Below are 24,251 nucleotides of genomic sequence, written 5' to 3'. Positions count from 1 at the left end.
ATTTATTTTTTCAAAGAACCAACTTTTTGTTTCATTGATTCTTTGTATGGTTTTTTTTGCTTGTTTGTTTCTATTTCATTGATTTCAACCCTTATCTTAATTATTTCTTTCCTTCTGCTTGTTTTGGGATTTGCTTGTTCTTGTTTTTCTAGGATTTTGAGCTGTAGTGTTAGGTCATTGATTTGAGATCTTTCTGTCCTTTTAATATATGCACTCATGGCTATAAACTTTCCTCTTAGGACTGCCTTTGCTGTGTCCCATAGATTCTGGTAGGTTGAGTTTTCACAGCTGTGTTCACATGCATGAGAATATCAGTCTAAAATTTTATTGCAATGACTTTGTCTGGGTTTGTCAGGGTAATGCTGGCTTCGTAGAATAAGGTAGAAATTGTCTTGACCTCTCAAATTTTCCTCAAAAGTTTGTGAAGAATTTGTATTTCTTCCTAAAGTGTTTGGCAGAATTTGTCAGTAAAGTTATTTGACTGGGAGTTTCATTTACAGAAAGATTAGATAGATAGATAGATAGATAGATAGATAGATAGATAGATAGATAGATAGATATACCATGTATATCTTATTCATATCATTTTTTATAATGTGATATAAAAACGTATTTAGTTTGTATATTTCTTTTTGAACAAATTTTGATCTTTTGTGTTCTTCAAAGATTTTGGCTTTTTCATCTAAGTTGTTGAATTATTGGCATGAAATTGCTTAACTTATTATTTTGAGTGGTGCTAGCTTTTGAGCTCAGGGCCTCATGCTTACTAGGCACATGCTTTAACCCTTAAGCCATGTCCCCAGTCAGTTTTGGTTTTTAGTTATTTTTCAGAGAGTCTTGAGCTTTGGGCTCTGTTTGTGCTCCTCCTACCTATACCTCTCACAAAGCTGAGAGTGTAGGTGTGCACCACACCTGGCATGTTCTTTGAAATGTGGTCTTACTAACTTTTCTTCTGGAGTTGGCCTTAAACTGCCTTGAATTTCTATTCTCCAATCTCTGCCTCCCAAGAAACTACTTGGTCTATAAGTTACTTCTCCATCATCCTTCTAACATCTGTAGTGTCTGTAGTTATGTTACTGTACTTCACTCATTGCTACTATTCCTAACTTGTGTTCTCTCTCTCTCTCTCTCTCTCTCTCTTTCTTGCTTCCTCTCTTTCTCTTACCTAGAGGTTAGTTTTATCAATGTTCTCAACAACCTGCTTTGGGTTTCACTGATTTTCTGTTTCTATTTCATTGACTTCTGCTCTCATTTTTAATTATTTCCTTTTTTCTGCTAATATTGTGTTTTATTTGCTCTTCTTTCTCTAGTTTTTGGAGATATGGAAGGTGAGGTCATTGGTTTGAGATTGGACAGTTTCCCATGGCTGTTATAACAAATTGTCACAAACTCAAAGCCTTAAAAGAAATGAAATATATTTTCTCCCAGTTCTGGGGGTCAGAAGTCTGAAGTCAAGGTGTCTGCAGTATTGTATCTTTTCTAGAGGCTCTGGGGAGATTCTGTTTCCTGTATTTTCCAGCTTCTGGTGAGTTTTTGGCATTCATTGATTTGTTACTACACCTTTCTAGTTTGTGTCTCCATTTTCATATAACCTTCTCCTCCATGTGTTTCTTTTTGCTTCTCTCTTATAAAGATGCTAGTGATGGTCTTTAGGGCCCATGTGGATAATTCAGAAAGAATTGCCTCATCTTAAGATCCTTAACTTAAGTATATCTGCAAAGATACTTTCCCCACATATTGTGAAGCAGCATTCATAGGTTATGGTGATTAAAATATGGGCATATCTTTTTGGAAATCATGAGTCCTTCCTTCCTTCCTTTCTTCCCTCTCTCCCTCTCTCCTTTCCTCCCTCCTTCTTTCCATCTCTCTCTCTCTCCCTCTCTCAACAGGCACTCATAAGTATCCCAGACTGACCTCAAACTTGAGATTCTCCTGTTTCCACTTTCCAAGTACTAGTACGGGCATGTGACACCACACCAGGCTTTCATTTTCACATCAATTAAAATATTTTCTAATTTACATTTTGACATCTTTTTAAAGTTCAATTAGACAGTTTATGTTCTGTAATTTCCAAATGTTCATGATTTTCTAGTGATCTTGCTATTATTCTTAGTTCAATTTGATTCTATTGTGATCAGAGTACTTACTTGGTATGACTGGAATCCTTTCAAATTTATCAAAATTTGTTTAATGTTCCAGAATATAGTTTATCTTGGTAAATATGTGTGCACATTTGAAAAGAATGTTTACTCTGATGTTGTTGAGTTGGATGTTCTATAAATGTCATTTAGGCCAATTTATTTCATAGTGTTATTCAAGACTTCCATGCACTTATTGTAATTCTGCCCACTGGTTTTATCAATTACTGAAAGAGAGAAGTTGAAATCTTCAGCTATAATCACATTTCTCTGTTCTCCTTATAGTTCTATCAGCTTTTGCTTTATCTATTTTGAAGCTCTGTTATTAGTTTATAAACATATATGATGGATACAACCTCTTGAATTCAACATTTTATTATTATGAAATGATTCTGATTTTATCTGGTAATATTACATGTTCAGGTGTCTTCTTTTTAAAATATAGCTTCCCTTTTATTAGTATTAGCATAGTATATCTACTTCCTCCTTTTACTTTTAGGCTATTTTTATATAGTTAATATGGGTTATTATAAGCAGCAAATAGTTGTTTTATTTTTATTTTTGCTTATTTGATAATCTTTGCCAATTATTGGGATATTTAGCTTCATTTAGCGTGATTATCACTATCAATATTGTTGAGTGTACATTTTTTAGATCTATGGATCTAACCCAGGGCCTCACACATGCTAAACAAGTCCTCTACCACTGAGCTGTACCCGGGGCCTTGATTTGGGTTTAAATCTTCCACCTTGCTGTTTGTATTCGATTTCAGAATTTTCCTGTGTTCTCCTTTTTCTCCTTTCTTTTTGCTTTCTTTTGCATTGAGTGTTTTCTACAATTTCTTTTTATCTCCTTTAAAAAAGCTTATTAGCTATAATTTTTGTTGTGTTATTTCAGTAGTTGCTTTGAGATCTAACTCACCATCATCTACCTTCAAATGATATTATACCACTTCGTGTAGCATAAGAACTGTATACTTCCATCTCTTCCTCTTCTGGTTTTTGTACTACTGTTGTTATATATCATATTTCTAAATATATTATAAACTCCATGATAAGTGTTTATCACCTTTATTTCACACAGTTATCTTTTAAAGAGACTTAAATACTAAGGAAAAAAATCTTTTATATTTCACACATGGTATTTCTGGCGCTTTTCATTCTTTTGTATAGATCCATATTTCCATCTGGTATTATTTTCCTTCTGTCAAAAGAATTTCTTTTAAGCATTTCTTGTAATGCAGGTCGAGTGGTGATGAATTCTTTCAGCTTTTGCATGTCTGAAGATGTCTTTATTTCATCTTCATTTTTCAAAGGCATTTTCATTAAGTATAGAGTTATAGGTTGACAGTATTTTTTCCTTTCAGCACTTTAAAGATGTTCCACTGTCTCCTGGCTTACACTGTTTCCAGGGACAGCACAAAAGCAAGGAGCACTGGGAGGACTCACCTTTCCCCCACAGTCTCCATAAACTCCTCCAAGACTCTGATACAGAAAGTTTATTTTTAATAGCTTGTGTAGGTATGGGCTCATAACCCACTTCCCATCTGCACAAAGGCACACAAGATTGTTTCATCATTGCATCTCCACTGTGTGGAAATTATCAAACTTCCCTGATTGCTTCCAGAGCAGCAGTCAGTATATTTCTGAATGGAAATTTCAGAGTTAGACAGTCTATATAATCCTTATTTTAAGCCCTTTTCAGGATGTAATTACCATTATCATGGTTATCCTTCTCTTACCTAAGACTCTTAGAAATTATCCATCAAGATGTACTCTTAGAAAGTGAGGAGGGGATTACAGTATAAGTTTTCAGAAGATTACTTTGTGCTTAAGTTGGAGTTGTTCATTGAAGCCTTGTCCCTTTACTAATAAATTATTAGGAGAATTTAGATTGAATTCCAAATTAATCATAATTAATGCATTTGCCTGGAACTTTCAAGAGTTTGGGTGATACTCTTAGAAAAAAGAGATGGTCCTGGTCTCTTCTTTCTGACATGTTCCAGGCATTTCATCACTCATTTTTAAAAATAGAGGTAATATTTTCCCAATGTTTATTGATAAAACTGAGGCTCAAAAAGTTTAAGTAAATTGCTGAATACTACATAGCTAGGAAGTACTGCACTAGGTTTTGGCTGCAAACATGTATTATAAAACCCAAGAGGAGTCATGCCTAAATAAACAGGAACTTTAAAGAATTCTCAGCTAGTTATAGTGATTAATACCTGTAATCCCACATGTGTGGGCTCGAAGCCCACCTGGGCTAAATAGTGAGGCCCTATCTCAAACAAAGCAAGACAAAACAAATTAACAAAAAGAATCCAGTGCCTGTCCACTATGCACATCTTGGAATGTTACCGTTATTTTGACAGAAAGATAATTTGGGTACATCTCAAATTATCTCATATCTGCTAGAGAATTTCTTTATATTATTCCCTTTTCTTTCAGCTCAGTTGTTCTCAAACTTTAGTGTACACAAAAATTGCTCTACTTAATTATATACACAAATGTCACTATTTTATGTGTTTTATAGGGTAATTTTGACATTATTAGATTTCTACCTTAGGCATTACTATATTTAAAACCAAGGCACTATGGGATTGCAGTGTATTATTTCCACACTATTACATTGTTTCTCTGACTTTAAACAAATAGTTTTCAGTGTCTTTGGGAAAACTTAGCAATAAGGAAGAGTATGGTTACCATGTTTACAGGACTTTACTTTTGGTTTTAAAAGAGTGTGATTAATGTACCTGAAGAGTTTAAATCTTTTGCAGTAAGGAAAATGACTTCTCAAAAGACAGAGTTAAGCACAGAAGTTTATTTAAGACAGCAGCTCTCAATCTCTAGAGTACATAAGAATCCTCTAAAAAGCTTGTTTTAAGTGTACATTCTTGAACAGGAGTTCTGATTATAGTCATAGAAAGTAACTTATATCAGACTGTGCCTTTCCCAGATAGCAGTTATCAACCCTAGACAACACACATGTACACACACACACACACACACAGATACTACTTGAAGGCACCAGAAAGTGGTCAAAAGCAGGTAGAAACTGAAAGGAGTTCTTGTCTTTGATGGAACCACCCACTAGATGAGAATCAAATTTAACAATGCTGTCCCACTGAGGGCACCGCTTGTACCACATGGCACAGGACAGATAGCAGACAAGCAAAAAGGGCCAGTGTAACTTGAGGTATCAAAGGATAAAGTTAGGGGCTGAAACAATATCTGAAAAACTTAATCTAGGGAAATCCCAGAACAGAGGAATCCATATATGCTAAAATGTATTCATCATGATGGCCAGATTGTAATGAAACCATTACTAGGCATATGAAAATGTAGGAGATAATTCCCAAGATTAAGAGAGAATTGCAGTCACTATAAATAGACTCCAGGTGACCAGACTAAGGCTTGGAGTTAGTAGAAAAGTACAGTAAAGAAGCACATACATATTATTTTTAATATTTAATATTTAAATTTATTTAGTATTAGTTAACATTTAACATTAATATATAATAAAATTAACATATTGTAACAATAACAATATGGACAAATGGAGGAACGTTATCAAGAAAATGGCAATTATTTTAAAAATCAAATGCAAAAAATTTTGGAAATAAAGAGCAATGCCATCTGAAATGAAAAAGAAAAAAAATCACTGGATGAGCTGAAGAGATTAGAGACAGCAGAGAAAGAGCCAACTTGAAAACAGATCAATACAAAGTATCCAATCTGAGCTGCAGAGTGAAAAGATTGAAGCAAAACACAGCCTCAGTGACCTATGGGACAATATCAAGTGATCAAAACATAAAGCAAAAATTCATTTTCATGTTCTATCAGATTATTAGAAATGCAGAAGTGAATTTTCCATTTCTAACTTGTTTATATCATTCAATGAAAATAATTCATTGTTGTTGCCATGACTGTCAGAATTATTACCCTTAAGTGAAGGTATTTCTTACCATTAGATTGATTATTGTGTAAGAGATCCAATAACAGTTGGCACACATCTATAATCCCAGCGCTCGGGAAACTGAAGCAGAACTGGGAATTTGAGGCCAACCTGGACTACCTAGGGAGACCCTGTCTCAAGAAAGGGGAGGAGGGGTGGCATAGTGGATCACATCTGCAATCCCAGGAGGCAAATATTGGGAGGATTGAAACTTGAGACCAGCACGGGCAAAAAAGTTAGCAAGATCCTATCTCAACAAACAAGTCATTTCTAGCAAAAGAGTGTCATGAGCACACACACACACACACACACACACACACGCACACGCACACGCACACATGCTATGTTTCAAATAGAAGGAAATTTACGCCAACTATAGTGCTAAATGAAATAATGTGTGGTGCTCAAAAACAATCTAAATAAACATTGACTTACAGAAAAATAGTGTAAAAAAAACTGTGGGTGATGGTGCACACCTGTAGGAGGTAGGTAGAAGGATGGCTGGCCTAGACAAAAAGTCTGAGACAATATCTGAAAAATAACTAGAAGCAAAAGAGGACTGGGAGTATGGCACAAGTGGTAGAACTTTGCCTAGCAAGCTCAAGGTCCTGAGTTTAATGGCTGTCTTGACGAGGAAGCTTTAAGAATGAAATTTATCACCCTTGTACACATTGTATCTCAGCAGAGCTGTTTCTATCTGTTCTATTAGCTAACAAATGTAGGTCATTAGTGCTTGGCTTGCTTTCTTTCTAGCCAGAATTTCACCAAAACATTTGGTAAGTAGACTATAAGTTCCTTTTCCCTCCAGGCGAGGAGGGAGAGTGTTGTCCAAGGAACTCATATTACCCTGCTTTGCTTTCATCTTCCTTTGTTGAATCTCATAATTTTGAAATCACAAAATGCTTCTTTCCCCAGTTTTTCTAGATCTACTTTTTTGGGGGCAGGGGGCGGGACTGGGTTTGAACTCAAGGCTTCACATTCACAAAGCAGGTGCTCTACCACTGGAGCCACACCTCTAGTCCATTTTGCTGTAGTTATTTTTGCAGATGGGGTTTCTCAAACCATTTGCCCAAAGTCCTTTGAACCGCAGTTCTCCTGATCTGAGCCTCTCAAGTAGCTACGATTACAGTGTGAGTCATTAGTATCCAACTGCTGTCTAGATCTACTTTTTGTTTTGAAAGTCCAGCTGAGGATTTTGTCCAGTACAATGGATACTGGACTCCTTCATTAGGAAGTTCACAATGATCTGTCTGTACTCTGGCTAGTTGATATTTCCCAACATGACTTTGGCAATGAGAAAGAAATTTATTTCACACATATCACATCTGGCAGGTTGGCTGCTGTGGTGTTTGATTCTCAGGTACCATGTACCATTGGATTTTCACATCAGGATTTGCCATGCTTGGTCAATGGATCCATTCTGTTGAGGCTGGAAAATATCTAGCAGAAGTTAGACAAACTTCACCAGGCATCAGGCTGGGTCCTGAACCTTATCATCCTGATGCATGTGACTGTAGACAATATTCATACGCGTCTTATAGCTGAGCTCCTGAGTGCTTCCCTTGTCACCATCAATATGCCCATGTGCAAGGGGTAGAGCCCAAATCCCAGAAACACAATCTAGATTGTACTGGATTCTTTGATGTTGGTTATATTTGTATGGTTTAGTGGAAGAGAGGCCTATTGTGGGACTTTGAAGGAACAACAATGTTGAGATCACAGTTCTATAATTGTGACCCAATTTGTCCTACAAGGTATATCAAGCACTAGAAGACTAAAGACTTAGAGAAATTCATAAACCAAGACAGAACTTCAGAAATTGTATGATCAGGACAAGATTGCATCAAGTCAGCTGGCAATTTCAAATTATTGATTCTAATCATAGCATCATAGGCTAAACTTAATGACTAGCCTGGACACTCTGCTCTAAAACCTACCAGTTCACTTTGGCTATGGGTCCTACCATCCCTACCATTATTTTCAGACATCTGCCTTGACATTTGGTAATTATTTTTTAGTTTCTATTTGTTCATTTATTAGAAGCGTATTTCGTCTTACCTCCTTGAGCACAGGTATGATAGCTGCCTTACGGTTTTTGTCTGATGTGAATCTCTGGGTCCTCTTGGAGTTGATATCGATCATCTTTTTGTGTGTGAATATGATTTTCCTTTTTCATTATATTTCTAGTTCTGTTGGATTGCATCCTGGCCATTGTGAACCATTCCTTGTGGAGACTGTAAGTTTGCCATTGTGTGGCCCATCTTCAAGAAAAGAGCCATAGAAGCCAGAAAATGCTCTCATTATTCTCTTCATCCAAGTGTGAACCCCTTACAGTTTCTGTCTGCTTTTGGTTATTCTCTAGGGTTTTTAGGAAGTCTTTTTATATTTGTCTAAAATGTATAGTTATCTGGGAAAGATTTGTTTAAATAGGTGCTACTTTGCCATTGCAAGCAGCAGAATCTCATCTTTTCACTTTTGATCTTTTTGTGTCTTTATGGGTTTTTTTTTCCTGTAGATGGCACACAGTTGGGTCTTTTTCTCACCAAGACTCATTACTTCTGTCTTCAAATTGAGGTATTTATATCATATGTATAAATGTGTGTGTGTGTGTTTGTGTGTGTGTGTGTATACTTTTTTTTCTCTCTTGGCAGCACTACAGATCAAATCCAGGGCCTTGCATGTTAGGCAAGCACTCTATCACTGAGCTTCACATCCCAGACCTGGCTACATTTAAAGTAGTTTTAAATATGATTGCTTTAATTCTATCATACTTCTATTTATCTAATATTTGTTGTTCCTGTACCTTGTTCTTCCTACTTTTCAGCCTTTTGGTAGTTGAGTATTTTTAAGTACTCTACTATTGTTATTGGCTTATTTGCCATAATTCTTTTTAAAAATCACTTGTCTTGAGTTGGAATATGCCCCTTTAAGTTACCATAGTTTCCTTTCAAATAATGTAACAAATCACATAAAATGTAAATACCTCACAATAGTATAATTCATTTTTTCATAATATTTCTGTTGTCATACATTTTACTTCTATGTATGAATATGCAGCTAATTTTTTTTTAATTTGGAAACCATCTGTCATATCTACTCATACATTTACCATTTCTGGCACTTTTTGTTCTTTTGTGTAGACCCTACTTCTATCTGGTATAATTTTTTTTCAATGTGAAGATAAACTCCATCATATTTTTTAGTAGTGCAAGTTTGCTAGCAGTGAAATTTGTCACTTTTCATTAGCCTAAAAATTTTTTATTTTCCTTCCATTTTAAAGGATATTTTTGTTAGGTATAGAATTTTAGGTTGGCAATTTCTTTTCTTTTAAAAATTCAGAGATATTTCATTGTTTTTTGATTTTTCTGTTTTTAGTGAAAATTCCCTTATCATTTTTATATTCTGGGGCTATTTTTAATATTTTTCTCCATGTCTCTGTTTTTAGCATGTTTATTATGTGCTTCTGTGTGATTTTCTTTGTGATTATCATGCTTGATAATCTAATACATTGACTGTATTAGATATGTGGGCTTATAGTTGTCATCACATTTGAAAATTTTTGGCCATTGTTTATTCCAATTTCCTTTTGTCCCTTTTTTGGAGGAGGCTCTAATTATAAGCTAGATTGTTTGAAATTTTTCTATAGATCATTTAGTATTTGTACATTTTTTCTTCCTTGTGATCTAATTTGGATAAATTCTATTGTCATGTATTTAAGTTTAGTGATGATTTCTTATATCTTCTTTAGTCTTTTCTAAGCTTATCCACTGAATTTATAATTTCAGATTTTTTTATGTCTAGAAATTCATTTGTTCACCAACAAATGTCTTATATTTCTCTACTAATTATGTTTATGTTTTCCTTTACATCCTTGAACATACTTATAATAAGCTCTTTGAAAGGCCTGTCTAATACCTCCATCATTTCTGGGATTCTTTCTGTTGTCTGATTTTCTTTTGAGTTTGGGGTTACATTCTCCTGCTTCTTTTCATTCCTAGTCTCATATATGTATATATATATATAAAATAATTATTATGAGTCTCACCCATATATGCATATATAGAGATATATCTATATTTTGCTGTATATTTACATTGAACCCTGTGTATACATGTTTGGAACTCAGGACCCCGTGGCTGTTAAACATATGCTCTACTACTGAGCCATACCCCCATCCTTCTAGTCATTTTTAAATTGGATGCTAGTTACATAGTTGAGTATACTTTATAACTTTCTCCAGTAAGTGTTGGATTTTGTTTCATCAGACAATTTTGTTTTGTCAGACAAGATCATTTTGAGGACTTGCTTTCAAACTCTTACATCAAAGCAATAGTAGCCTTAAATTAGGTTAGTTCTACTACTAAAGAGTGAAATTTCTGCGATCTCTGCTGAATGCAACTAGTGCAAAGAAGAGCTATTTACACTGCCTTATTAGAACTCAAACACTCTCCAGCCCAGTGTAAGCTCAGGGAAGTTTTCAGCTCACAGCTCCATCCATTGCCTGACAATCTGGAATCTAATTCTATTTATTGCTGCTTATGTTCAGTCAAGGCCTCAAGGTGACATTATGCATGTTTCTGGGACTTTTGCTTGGCACAGCTCCCTTCTCTCTAGTGCTCTGTCTCACACTTCTGCTACCTCACCCTCCTCAACTTTGATCTGTTTCTTTTTGACTTAGCAAGACTGCCATATGCTGCTTAAGAACTCTTCTCTGTGTCACTGTCCATATTGTTCTTGTGAGCAGAACGCTCAGGTGCACATAGAACTCTCCTCTGTGTTTCTCTCTTCTCAGGGAATAGCAGTCCTGAACTATTTGTGATCCAATGTCTGAAAAGTTGTTTCCAGTTTTGTCTGGTTTTCTACTAGCATACAGTGGAAGCGAATGTTTGGCACCTTTTTTAGTCATGGCTTGAGATGAAACCAGTGACCTATTTTTTATTCACAACATCTTTTCAAACCAAAAGCTAGAGTTAATAAAGTCACATTTATATAAGCACCAAACAGACAAAATTAGATTTGGGTTGATGATCATTTTCCTCCCACAAAGCAGCTGGAGAAAATGGTCACGTAAGTTCCAGAACCTAAATCCTTCATGGCTTAATCATTACTCCTAATTTACTAGGCAAAGGTAATATAATGAGCCAGAAAAATAAAGAAATATGCACTGAATAAAATGAATATTCAGTGGAAGGGCATCACTGAATGTTGACGTAAAAGTCCCCTGCTGAGAAACAAATTCGTTGGAAGTCAACCAATATTCTCAAATTTCTAAATAAAATAGGAGGAGGTAAAGTGGATCATGAATCATATGGGGTGTTTTTTAGTCAACATTCAATAATAGAAGCAAGACTGCTAGGAAATATATAGATAGATTAAATAGAAAGATGACAGATAGTGGATGGATTAATGGATGGGTAGATGGATAGATAGATATCTGATATAGATATATATATTATACACACACAGAGCATATTGTTATAGGGATTTTACCTTAATGATGGGACTAGTCCAAAAGTCTCTTTAAGGCTGTTATTTCACATCTGATATTCAAGCTTAAAGTCCACTGTATAAGGATTTAAACAGGGAAGACAGATGGAAAGTGCAGGAGAGGAAGGACAAGTTAGAACCTATAAAGCATGACCTGAAATCCTCAAGGATGAACTGAAATCTATGTTAAGTCTTGCCAACTGTGATCTTGATGGTGTGGATATCTTGCAGGAGAAACTGGTGTACTTACATGTAGCTAAACACACATCAGGTCGAAGAAGCTGAAGGAGGAGTCAGGAGAAGATAGAGCTGTTGCAAACCAACAGGTGAGCCAGAGGGTAATTGACAATATGTGTATGCTATTTTTATAAATGACTGTTACTTTTTGCCCTTTAATTCTCACACAGAATGTCTCTTGTGGACCAGTCTAACTGGAAACATAGAGGAAAAAGAATTCAGTGAATTAATTTCAGCCTAGTCAATTGACACATTACAAAAGTGCTTGCTTTCATGGAACCCACTTGGGCTCTATTTTGCCAGTGAAAATCAGTAGTTATTAAAAGGAGTGGCCATGAGAAACCTCTGAGAACAGAGCTGGTCAAGGCAGGGCCCTGAGACTCATGAGGCTGGCAGCAGCTTCAGGGAGACTTTTTAAACACTGGTATTTAACATGAATAGCTGGCCAAATAGAGGCAGAATATTAGCTTTCTTTGCAGAAGTTTAGCTTCCAATACAGTAGCTTCATTAGTCACAGTGGAGAGATATAATATGGAGTTCTGCTTGGAGTTTTCAGTGTTTTAGTATGCTTCCTACATGCCCTGGGATTCTGGGTTATTGAAATTTATATCAACTAGACTTCTGATCAACAGGAAAAGTCTCACAGTTACCTGAGGAAAAGTGAGGGGACCAGTAGAATATATTTGCCTCATTTATACACCTTCAAGGATAATACATAGGACAAAAGGGGAACTAACACAAGGAATATGAAAAGGTGCTGAAAAATTCAAAATGGGGAAGATAGCGTCAGGATGAATAAGAACACACTTTTGAAAAAGGTTTTCTGCAAGAATAGGATATCTGTTTAGTTTTATTAAAAAACCTTAAACTTATTCTCTGACATAAGATACAAAAAATGAGATGAAGCTGCAGAATGAGATGGATAGGGAGATACAGAAGACAAAATTTAAAAATGAAATAACATATCTTAAATTTGTATTAAAAGCAGTCAATTCAGACTTCTTAAGATTAATTTTGATACTTTTTATTGTTCAAACACATACAAAAGTAGAGAGATTAATATAAAAATCCCTATTTGCTCACTACCCACATTAGATCATTGCAAACATTTTGGGATCATTACAAATATTTTTCTTTTTTATTAATGAACATTAATTGTAGAAAGGGGTTTCATTGTGATTTTCCATACACACATATAATATACTTTGATCAAATTTATCCCTTTTTTTCCTTGTGTTGTTCACCCTCCCCCTTTTAAAAGTAATTTAATAGGTTTCATTATTCTATTTTCATACTTGCATTTAAAGTACTTTGATCATCTACACCCCTCCTTCACCCTGTTCTTTCATCCTCTCCCCCTCCTGCTGGTTCCCACAACCAATCCCCCCATTTAACACTTATGTCATACTTTCTTTTAGGTCTAGATTATACATATGAGAAAGATCATGAGGTATTTGTCTTTCTCAGTCTGGTTTATTTCACTCAACACGATGATCTTCAGTTCCATCCACATTCATACACATGACATAATTTCATTCTTCTGTTTGGCTAAATAAGACTCTATTGGATATGTATGCCACATTTTCTTTATCCATTCACCAGCTGATGGACACCTAGCTGATTCCATAGTTTGAGTAATGTGAATAGTACTACAGTGAACATGGATGTACAGTATCCTTATTGTACACTGACTTATGTTCCTTCAAATATATGCTCAGGAATGGTATAGCGGGATCATATGGCAGTTCTATTTTTGTTTTTTGAGGAACCTCCATACTGATTTCCATATTGGTTGTACTGGTTTACAATTCCCATAAAGAGTGATAAGGGTTCCTTTTCCCCTACATCCTCACCAACATTTGTTATTGTTTGTTTTCTTGACGATTGCCATTCTGACTGAAGTGAGATGGAATCTCAGTGTCATTTTAATTTGCATTTCCCTTAAGGTTAAGGGCTTTGACCATTTTTCCATGTATTGATTGACTGTTTGTACTTCTTCTTTTGAGAACTATCCAATTAATTTGCCCATTTATTAATTGGATTGTTTGTTCTTTTGGTGTTTAATTTTTGGAGTGTTTTCATATTCTAATATTAATTCTTTATGCAGTGAGTAGATTTTTTTCTCCTACTCCATAGATTATCTCTTGATTCTAGTAATTGTTTCTTTTGCTGTGCAGAAGATTTTTAAGTTGATGTAATCCCATTTGTTAATTTTTGGTCCTATTTCCTGAGCAAAGAAAAGAATGCTTTTCTTATTCAGAAAAGCATTATCTCTGCCAGTATCTCCAAGACTCTTCTCCATATTTTCCCTCTAGTAGCTTCAAAGTTTAAGGTCTTATATTTAGATCTTTGATCCGTTTTGAATTAATTTTTGTATAGGATGAGAGATAGGGGTTTTGCTTCAGTCTTCTACATGTGGATATCCAGTTTTCCCAACAACATTTTTGAAGAGACTGTTTTCTCTCCAACATGCGTTTTTGGCACCTTTGTTGAAAATAGCCGTGTGGATTTTTTTCTGGATTTTCTATTCTGTTCCATTGGCCTACGTGTCTTTGTGCCAGTAGAATGCTGGTTTTGTTGTTATGACTCTGTAGTATAATTTGAAGTCAGATATTGTGCTACCTCCAGCATTGCTCTTGTTGCTTAGGATGGCTTTGGCCATTCAGGGTCTTTTGTGCTTCCATACAAATTTTAGAATTCATTTTTCTAATTTGTGAAAAATGACAGTGGAATTTTAATGGTGATTGCATTGAATCTGTAGATTGCTCTTGATACTATAGTCATTTTCATAATATTGATTCTGTTGATCTATAAACATGGGCAATCTTTCCATCTTCTAGTGTTTTCTTCAATTTCTTTCTTTAAGTATAGAGATCTTTCACCTCCTTGGCTAGGTTTATACCTACATATTTAATTTTTTGAGGTTATTGTGAATGGAATTGTTTTCTGATTTATTTTTCAACATGTTCATAGTTGGTATGTAGAAAAGCTACTGATTTTTGTATGGTGATTTTTTTATCCTGCTACTTTTGCCAAAAGTGTTTATCAAATCTTGGTCATTAAGGTCTTTTAAGTATAGAATCTTATCATTTGCAAATAAGGATAATTTTACTTATTCCTTTTTTTATTTCTTTCACTTGCTTTATTGGTATGGCTAAGAATTCCAGCCCAATATATATTATATGAGTGGGGAAAATGAACACTCTTGTCTCATTCCTGACTTCAGAGGAAATAGTTTCAATTTTTTCCCCATTTGGTATGATATTGGTCATATGTTTATCTTACACAGCCTATACAAAGTTGAGGTACTTTCTTTCTATTCTGATTTGTTCCAGGCTTTTATTATGAAGGGATATTAAATTTTGTCAAAGGCTTTTTCTGTATCTATTGAGATGATCCTATAATTTTTGTCCTGATTCTATGTGCTCTATTAAATTTATTGGTTTACATATGCTGAAACTATCCTTGCATCCCTGGAATGAAACCAACTTGATCATTTTAATGTGCTGTTGAATTCAATTTGTAAATATTTCATTGAGAATTCTTGCATCTATGTTCATCAAAGAAATTGGTACGTAATTTTCTTCCTTTGTGGCACTGGAGGTTGAACTCAGGGCTTCATGCTTTCCAAGAAGGCATTCTATTACTTGAACCACTCTGCCAGCTTAAATTTTCTTTTGTTATTGTTGTTGTGTTGTGTCCTTATCTGATATTAGTATCAGTGTAGTACTGGCTTCATTGAATGAATTTAGAAGCACTCCTTCACTTTCTATTGTATGGAATAGTTCGAGAGGAATTGATGTTACTTTTTTAAAGTTCTGGCAGAATTCAGCAGTGAATCCATCTGGTCCTAGACTTTTCTTTTTTTTTTTGGGAGACTCATAAGTCCTTCAACTTCAGTGTATGTTATAGATCTGTTTAGGTGGTTTGTATCCTCCTGGTTCAATTTAGTTTTTTGATGGTACTGGAGTTTGCTCTTACTAGGCGAGTACTCTATCACTTAAGCCACACCTCCAGCCTTTTTATGCTTTAGGTTGTTTTTCAGATAGGGTCTCACTTTTTGCCCTGGGGCTAGCAATTCTCCTATCTATGGCCTCCTGCATAGCTGGAATGACAGGCCTGTGACACCATGCCCAGCTCTTTTTGTGGAGATGGGTATGTAATGTTAAGTATCCGATAACAATAGAGTGATGTCTACACAATCTAGAGGGAAATAGTGATTGTAAAATGTAAAAATCTGGGCTAGGGTGTGGCTCAAGTGGTAGAGCCCCTACTTAGCAAGCACAAAGCCCTGAGTTCAAACCCCAGTTCTGCCAAAACAATTTTAAAAAGTGTATCTTAGAATCAGTGAATACCAAGTCTAGAGAAAGAATCCAGGAAGCTCTGGGAATCTCAGGGCAACATTTTAAACATTTTTAAAACCTTATTTCTGAGGTGCTATTATGCATCAGGACTTTCTCTTTTTATTGTTTATTCAGTTATTCATATGTGCATACATGTTTGGGCCATCTCTCCCCCCTACCCCCCTCTCGGCCCCTCCCTCCATCCCCACTCCCCTTGCTTCCAGGCAGAACCTGTTCTGCCCTCTTCTCCCATTTTGTTGAAGAGAAAACAGAAGAGATAATAAGAAAGACGTAGCTTTTTTCTAGTTTGAGATAAAGATAGCTATACAGAGAGATTCCTGGCATTGCTTCCATGCACATGTGTATTGCAACCCACATTGGTTCATCTCTACCAGACCTCTTCACTACTTCCCAGTCACCTTCCCATAGTGGCCTTGTCAGTTTAAGATTACTTTATTGGCTCTTCTACAGTGGGCACATCAAACACTTTCAAGTTTTAGGTTTTCTTCCTTTTCCCTATTCTTCCTGTATGAGTATTCTCCTTACCATGTGACCCATGTCCAATAATATTACTGCATTAGTTTTAGGTCTATAATCCACATATAAGGGAGAACATACGATTTTTGGCTTTCTGAGCCTGGCTAACTTTGTTTAAGATGATGTTCCCCAGTTCTATCCATTTACTTGCAGATGACAAAATTTCATTCTTCTTTGTGTTTGAGTAAAATTCCATTTGTATAAATAACACATTTTTAAAATCCATTCATCAGTAGTGGGGCATCTTGGCTGTTTTCTTCAGGATATTCTCAGTGTCAAAGAGGAACATATATGCCCCTCCTAATTTAAGGATGTGTAAGATTTTTTAAAAGTATTATTTAAGGATGATGATGAATATCTTCAAAGAAGAAGTGTTATACATGCTGGCAAACTTGAAAGTTAAAGCAAAAGAAAGTTTTATGTATTATAGTGTATTCCCTACGTGTAACTTATCAATCAGATGATAAAATAAGTTATAAAGTTATGATTGATGTGAAAGTTAGCAAAGTTTCCATTGGTGTAAAGAGTTTAAACCTGTTTCCATTGACTTAAAGAGTTTATTTGTAAATTCATTATATATATGTATATGTATATATGTATTTACGTATCTCAGGGCTTTGTGCTTGCTAGGCAGGTGCTGTACCAGATGAACCATGTCTCCAGCCCCAGTATATTTTTCTTGAAGGAACACTGTAATGGAGTCATTTAAAAGTTTAATTAGCTTAATGGATTTGAGATAAAGAATTAACTCAATTATCTTCCTACTTTGACAGAATTTTATTAAGATAGTTTTTGATAGTTTATTTTTATACTATCACAAATACAGTGTTATATTTTTGTTTTGAGAAATTTCATATCATATTGCCATATACCTCAGTGAGATCGCTTCTTGTTTAGCCAGAAACATGGGCCATCAATTACTATTCTTAGCTTGCCAAAGCATCAAACCCAGTAAACATTATATAAACCCAAGAAGGCATTATATCAATCAGAGTAGGTTGTGTAGTTGTAATGAACATCTCCCAGATCTCAGAGGCTTGAAACAACATGTCTATCATGACTCAGAGGAGGTCTCTGCTCCTGTAGTCATTCAGGGATCCAGGCTGTTCAGAGAAGGGCTATTTTCTATTAGTGCCCATCTCCATGCCAGGGAGCAATGAGTACCATGTTCAGAAGTGCCACATCTCATTTCTGTTCACAATTCACAGACCAAACACTACCACACATCTTATCTTTGATTTGGTGCATAATTTTCTCCTGGAATAAAAACTAAACAAATTAAGGTCACTTGATCTTAGCCAAAAAGGCTGAGAAACAATGAACAAATTTAAATTTATAGGGGATGAATATTCTGGCAAGGATGCTCACTCACTAGATTGATAAATCTGTGATCTTGCTCTTCCATGATGAACAAACTCTGAAGGCATACCACAACACCTAAGACAAAGAAGAGATTTTCTTTCTAGTTCATTATCATATTTCATTGTTCTCATCCTCACTTCCTCAAATTTTTCATCTTTTGTTTCTGCCCTACTGGCCTACTTGTTTTTGTCCATGGCTACCTCCAACATTTCCAGAGAATTTTTTGTTTCTTAACCCTTCTTCCAGATATACCAGCCAAAACTCTCACCCATGAAACCAGAAGGCAACTGGGTTGTGGGACACAAGGATGGTCTGCTGAAGTGGCACCACGATCAATTAGAAGAATAAAGAAGGGTAATTAGGGATCTGGTTCAACTATTGCACTATATAGCGCTAGGAATAGGTCTAAGTGTCAATTGTCTGTGCTTGGGTATGGTGAGATCCAGTTAAGAACAGGACCCTGTATGTATTACTGTTGGATTATTTAATCATGATTAGCCCCAGTTTACTTATATGTCAAATGGGAATAATAACAATAACATCTTGGTTTGAAAAGCCGTTGAGAGGGTAAAATGAGATTATATGTTTTATTATGCTCAGCTCCTATTGCTTCTTGGCCTTTGGCTAAGATCAAGTGTGATTCTCAGCTCCTTCTAGCACTCTAGTGGGAACTCAATAAAATGTCAGTTTTCTTTTTCTTCTTTCTCAGAGGACAACCTTGATGTTGCTGTAACTTGGGACCACTATCTCCAAGAGCATAGGAAATCTAAGGAGCCACCATTGAGATGACTTCCAACCCACTTCCCCAGGCACTTTAAACCCTATAGAGTGGTTATTTTTCAGGGTTGTTTTCTAGAAGTTGTGACTCACCAAAATTTCCTCAACACATCTGAAATAACTTTAATAAGAGATGCTTCTACTTTGTGAAGGTAGAAAATGTGCAGCCAGAAACCCTCTATTTTGGAAAAAGTTCCAGACTAGTTTAATGACCCTAGTCAGATTACTTAATCTTTTCATAGATTGTCAAATACAGTCTGTGGTGCACAGTTCTGTTTTGCAAAAGCATAGCCACATTACCCACTACCATATCCAATGTATAGTACAGTTTTGTCATCTTCCAGATTCCCTCATGAAATCAATTCTTTTCCTCCCTAGCCCTTGGCAACCATGGGTCTGTTTTCTGTTATTACTATTTTGCCTTTACTAGAATGTCATATAAATAGAATCATATAGCCTTTGAGTATGGCTATGTTTACTTAGCATAATGCGCTTGAAATTAATCAGTGTTTTTGCATCTATTGATCTTTCCTTCCTTTTTTATTGTTGAGAAGTATTCCATTATATGGAGATATCATTGTTTGTTTATGCATTCACCAGTTCCAGAACATGGGTTGTTTCAAGTTTGTGTGTGTGTGTGTGTGTGTGTGTGTGTGTGTGTGTGAGAGAGAGAGAGAGAGAGAGAGAGAGATTAGGAATAAAGCCAGTAGATGAACACACATGGATATTTTTGTGTAAACATTAAGTATTCATTTTCTTAGGTAAATCTCTAGGCACAGGATTGCATGCTGAATCATATGCTAAGTTTATGTTCAATTTTATAAGGAACTGCTAAGTTGTTTTCCAAAGGGGCAGTATCATTTCATAATCCCACCAGTAGCACGTGAGAGTTCCATTTGCCTTTCAACCTTGCCAGCAACTCTTTGAGCCTGAAATTTCTAACTCTGCAATGGGAAGAATAAATAAAGGAATATAGTGACAATAAAATTGAAGTGTTGCAAAGTGCTTTCAGAACTATGAAAGTGCTATTTAATGTGTGTTAATGCATGATATTATTTTTTTCTTTTATCATTTTACATTTACTTACATGTGTATACATTGTTTGTGCTACCTCCCCCCTCCCATACCCCCTGCTTCTGGGCAGAACCTGTTCCGCCCTCTTGTTCCCTGATTTTGTTGAAAAGAAAACATGAGAGATAATAAGAAAGACATAGCCTTTTTGCTATTTTGAAATAAAGATAGCTATACAGGGAGATTCCCAGCATTGCTTCCACGTACTTGTGTATTGCAACCCACATTGGTTTGTTTCTGCCAGACCTCTTCACTACTTCCTGGTCTCCTTCCCATCGTGGCCTCTGACAGTTTAAGATTACTTTATTCACTCTTCTGCAGTGAGCACATCAACCCCATTCAAGTTTTAGGTTTCTTTCCTTTTCCCTATTCCTCCCATGTGCATTCTTTCCTCAGTGTATGACCCATGCTTAATAATATTACTGCATTTGTTTTGGGTCTATAATCCACATATGAGTGAAAACATTCGATTTTTGGTCTTCTGAGCCTGGCTAGCTTCGCTTAAGATGATGTTCTCTAGTTCCAGCATGGTGTTATTTTTAAGGTAAGTAAAACAAATCTTTTCTGAACATTATTATTTTATTTTGCCATTCCCCTCAATTTTTTCTATTGTAAATAATGTTATAATAGCCATGTCCGTGAATATAGAATTTTATTTTGATTTTTTAAAAATAATTATTTCCTTAGTATAGATGCTTAGATGTGAGATTACTGAGTTAAAAGAATGGGAATGGTTTCATGGATCTGAATATGTATTTATAGTTTGCTTTCCAAAGCACTGTATGAATTTATATTTGCTCCTATAAGGCATGGTGCATGATATGCTAGTAATTGTTGGGTATTATCATTTCAAAAATATTTTAATATAAAAGATTAAAGTTGTAACTTGGCTATTTTAATTTGTGTTTCTTTGACCTTAGTGAGGCTGGACATTGTGGTAGAAAGCCTAGAGGGTGCCCCAGTGACCCCTTCCTTCTGATATTCATTCCTTATATAATCCCTTCCTTATGACTATGGGCTAGACTTATTGAGTTGCTAAACAGAGAATATAGCAGATATGATAGAGCAGATAACAGCCTTTTGAATAGTCTTCCCTTTTGGGAAAATTAGAATTAGTCCTTTAGTAACAAAAAATGTAAAGTATCCACCAGGTTTTCTTTGATAAAACTGAAAGGCTTTAAAGTCTGATTGCATAAACTGTCTGCCTTCAGTGGATTGTTTCCATAACAAGTAGGCACATTATATTTACTCATTTTCTAAATCAAACTTAGAATGGACTGAAAACCCATAATTCAGATTTGGGGAGCTTGTTTTAGCAATGGAAGCCTGACTACACTATATTCAGCAGACCACAAAGTTTGGTTCAGGTTCAAAGATGAGCAAGAACAATAACTTAGACTTGGTTCAATGCTAGTTTTGTTTTGATTTACTCCTAAAGTAGTGAATAAGAGGGGCAAAGTTTATACATGTGATAAAGATATAGGCAGGTGATCTCATCTCAGGGAGGCACTCTAGAGATCCAGATCCTCTCTTTAGCCTCTTGTTAGCAGAGTGAGATGCTTCACCCAGCTGGAGAAGTGAAGACCTTTTTACTTCCAGTCACACCAGCACACACTGTCGTCCTCACTTAGGACAATAATTGTGGGCATCATTTAGGCAATGATGGCCAGGCTCTGGGCCTTAAAGTTCTATCACACCACCAGGGCAAATCCCTTATTAACCCCTGTCCTACTATCCATTAAATCTCTGTACAGGTTTAGCTCCTGGATTCCCCGTTCGCTTGCCCCTCCTGGTCTGTTCACCCCAACTGACAGGGAGCATCTTAAAGTGATCATAAATCAAGTCTTTTTCTGGACTTTCTAGGAATGTTTTTTACCTATTTTATATATATATATATATATATATATATATATATATATATATGAGCACTTTTAACCAATAAATGTTCAGTAAGCCCGAAATGTCCTTGTTATGAATATTATTGTAATTTATCCTAGTTCTGATGCTTATTTGAACAAATTTATTCTTTGTTTCTCACTTAGTTCCAAAGAACAGAGAAAAATCCAACAGCTTTTAATAAATGTTACATGTAATTCTTAAAGGACATTAAATCATTTGGAAAGCACATTGAAACCAGACTATAATCATTACTTAATTTAAACTTAAACTTTTGAGTCTCCTGTACTTGAGGATTTATTGTGATTATTTCCTGCATAATCCAGTTCCATGGCACAAATTCTAATGACCTTGTCATATCCTAGATTCAGCAGAGTTAAGTGTTATTGGGTTTATTTTTGTAGCCACAAACCCTGCTAGTTTTGAGTGAATGACAATATTTCTCCAACTCATATCCCTAAATTGAGAAGCTCATTTCATTCACTGATCTTTTTACTCTTTCTGTAACGTATTTAAATTTAACAAATTGCTGCATGTGATTTATTTTGAATTTAATTACAGAGCCAAATGCCACATATAATTATGGATGTGAGAGGCAGTCAATTCTTTATTCTGATGGCTTGAGAAAGGGTGTAAAGTGTAGCACAGTCTTTCTACATAATCTCCTATGAGCCCTCTCTCCCTGCCACTGAATCAGTGCTGACAAACAAAGTATCAGAATAGCAGCTAATAAGAGGTCACACTTTTGTGCCAAGCCCACCCTTCACTCCTCATTCATGTTGCTGCTAATACAATACTGTTCAATACAATTCAAGAAAATTCATAAAATCAGCCTTCTTGGGAAGAACCTTTGAGCAGAGATGGGCAAATTATAGCACTCCAGGGTTTTGCTTAAAATAAGCAGCAATGTGTTTCCTTTTGTTATGAGTTAAAGCTCTAAAGTACAGTTTTATACTCTGGGGGGAAGAGACTCAGCTCTCTGGAACAGAACAAGCAACTATATATATATATATATGTTTATAACTCCAGCCTTAATTCTATGCCATGCAATTAGTGGGTTCAAAAATAGAACTTCAGTTCATACCTATTCTTTGGGGTTTAGTCCATGCAGAAAATTTTCTGGCTTCTTCCCTTAATTAGAGGTCTAATTTCTTCTTAACATTACATATATTGCTATATGTAATATTGTACAACTCATAATATTAAATGAATACCTAACTTAGATATGGATCATTTTACTAGCTGTGAGTCTTTGGGCAGGTTATTTAACCTCGTGAGCCTCAGTTTCTTCATCTGTATTTTAGAGATAATGATACCCATAGGATTACTGTGTGGATTAACTGACGTGTACAGCACTTAGCACAGTGCTGTGTGTAGTGATGGGCAACAGTAGCACGTGGTATTATTATTAATATTTAGCTTTCCTCTGCTGCTATTTTCAATATCAGTTACTGCAGCCAGACAAATAACTATGTATTTAGAGGTTGTTGATGTATCAGAGTTTTTGGTAATGGCAGCACCCTGTCCCAGTAACTGTGGATTCTGAGGAACTCTGGTTTTCCTGACCCTAGCACCCTACTTTGGACCAGCTCCTTTCTCTGTTCCTGTGTACTAGAAACTTTATCCACCATGCCACTGTTTGGCGAGGTTAGACTTTCAGGAGGTGATTAGGTTAAGAGGGCTCTGCTCTCGAGTGGATCAATGCTGTTGCAGGAGTGAGTTACTTATCGTGCGTTAGTGAGTCCCTGATAGAAGATGCATTTGGCCCTCTTCCTCTTCCCTGTCTCTCTGGAACTCTCTTGCCAGAACTTCTGAACTTCTGCCCTCCACCATGGGATGATGTTCCTTTGAAGGCTCTGACCACATGTAGGTCCCCTGACCTTGGATTTCCCACCCTCCCAAACTGTAAGAAATAAATCTCTGTTCAGAAATTACCTGATATCAAGTATTCTGCTATAACAGTACAAAATGCACTAAGACATTCTGCCTAGACATTTTTTGTAAAACAAATACATTTTCAGAAGAATTTAAATTTCATACATATAGGCATAGTTATCAGTTTAGGAACTAAGGAAGATTTCATAAAACAAATCATAACTTTACAATTATAGTTATCTCCTGCTTTCGTAACTTTATATTTTTTATGAATTTAATGCATTTTTTAAAGAAAGCTTGGGATATTCTTGGTTCTAAAGCAACAATATGAGCTTTAAAGGACTACTCTAGAAAGAATTAAAAAAGCAAGTTACAAAAAAGAAGAGAAAAGGAGAGATTATAGAGAGGGAGTTGGAATTGGATGCATATTTCCACTGATTTTGTTTTTAGGCCACTTTATAAAGAGATAATTTTCACACCATAAAATTTTCCCATTGTAAATGCATAGCTCAGCAGCTGTAGTATATTTTCAGAGCTGCGTAGCCATCATAATTTAGTCTTTAGAATATCTCCA

The sequence above is a fragment of the Castor canadensis genome, chromosome 3 (assembly GCF_047511655.1).
Source record: "Castor canadensis chromosome 3, mCasCan1.hap1v2, whole genome shotgun sequence".
Classification (NCBI taxonomy): Eukaryota; Metazoa; Chordata; class Mammalia; order Rodentia; family Castoridae; genus Castor; species Castor canadensis.
The sequence above is the reverse complement of the archived record's forward strand: the minus strand, read 5'-3'. Positions refer to the sequence as shown.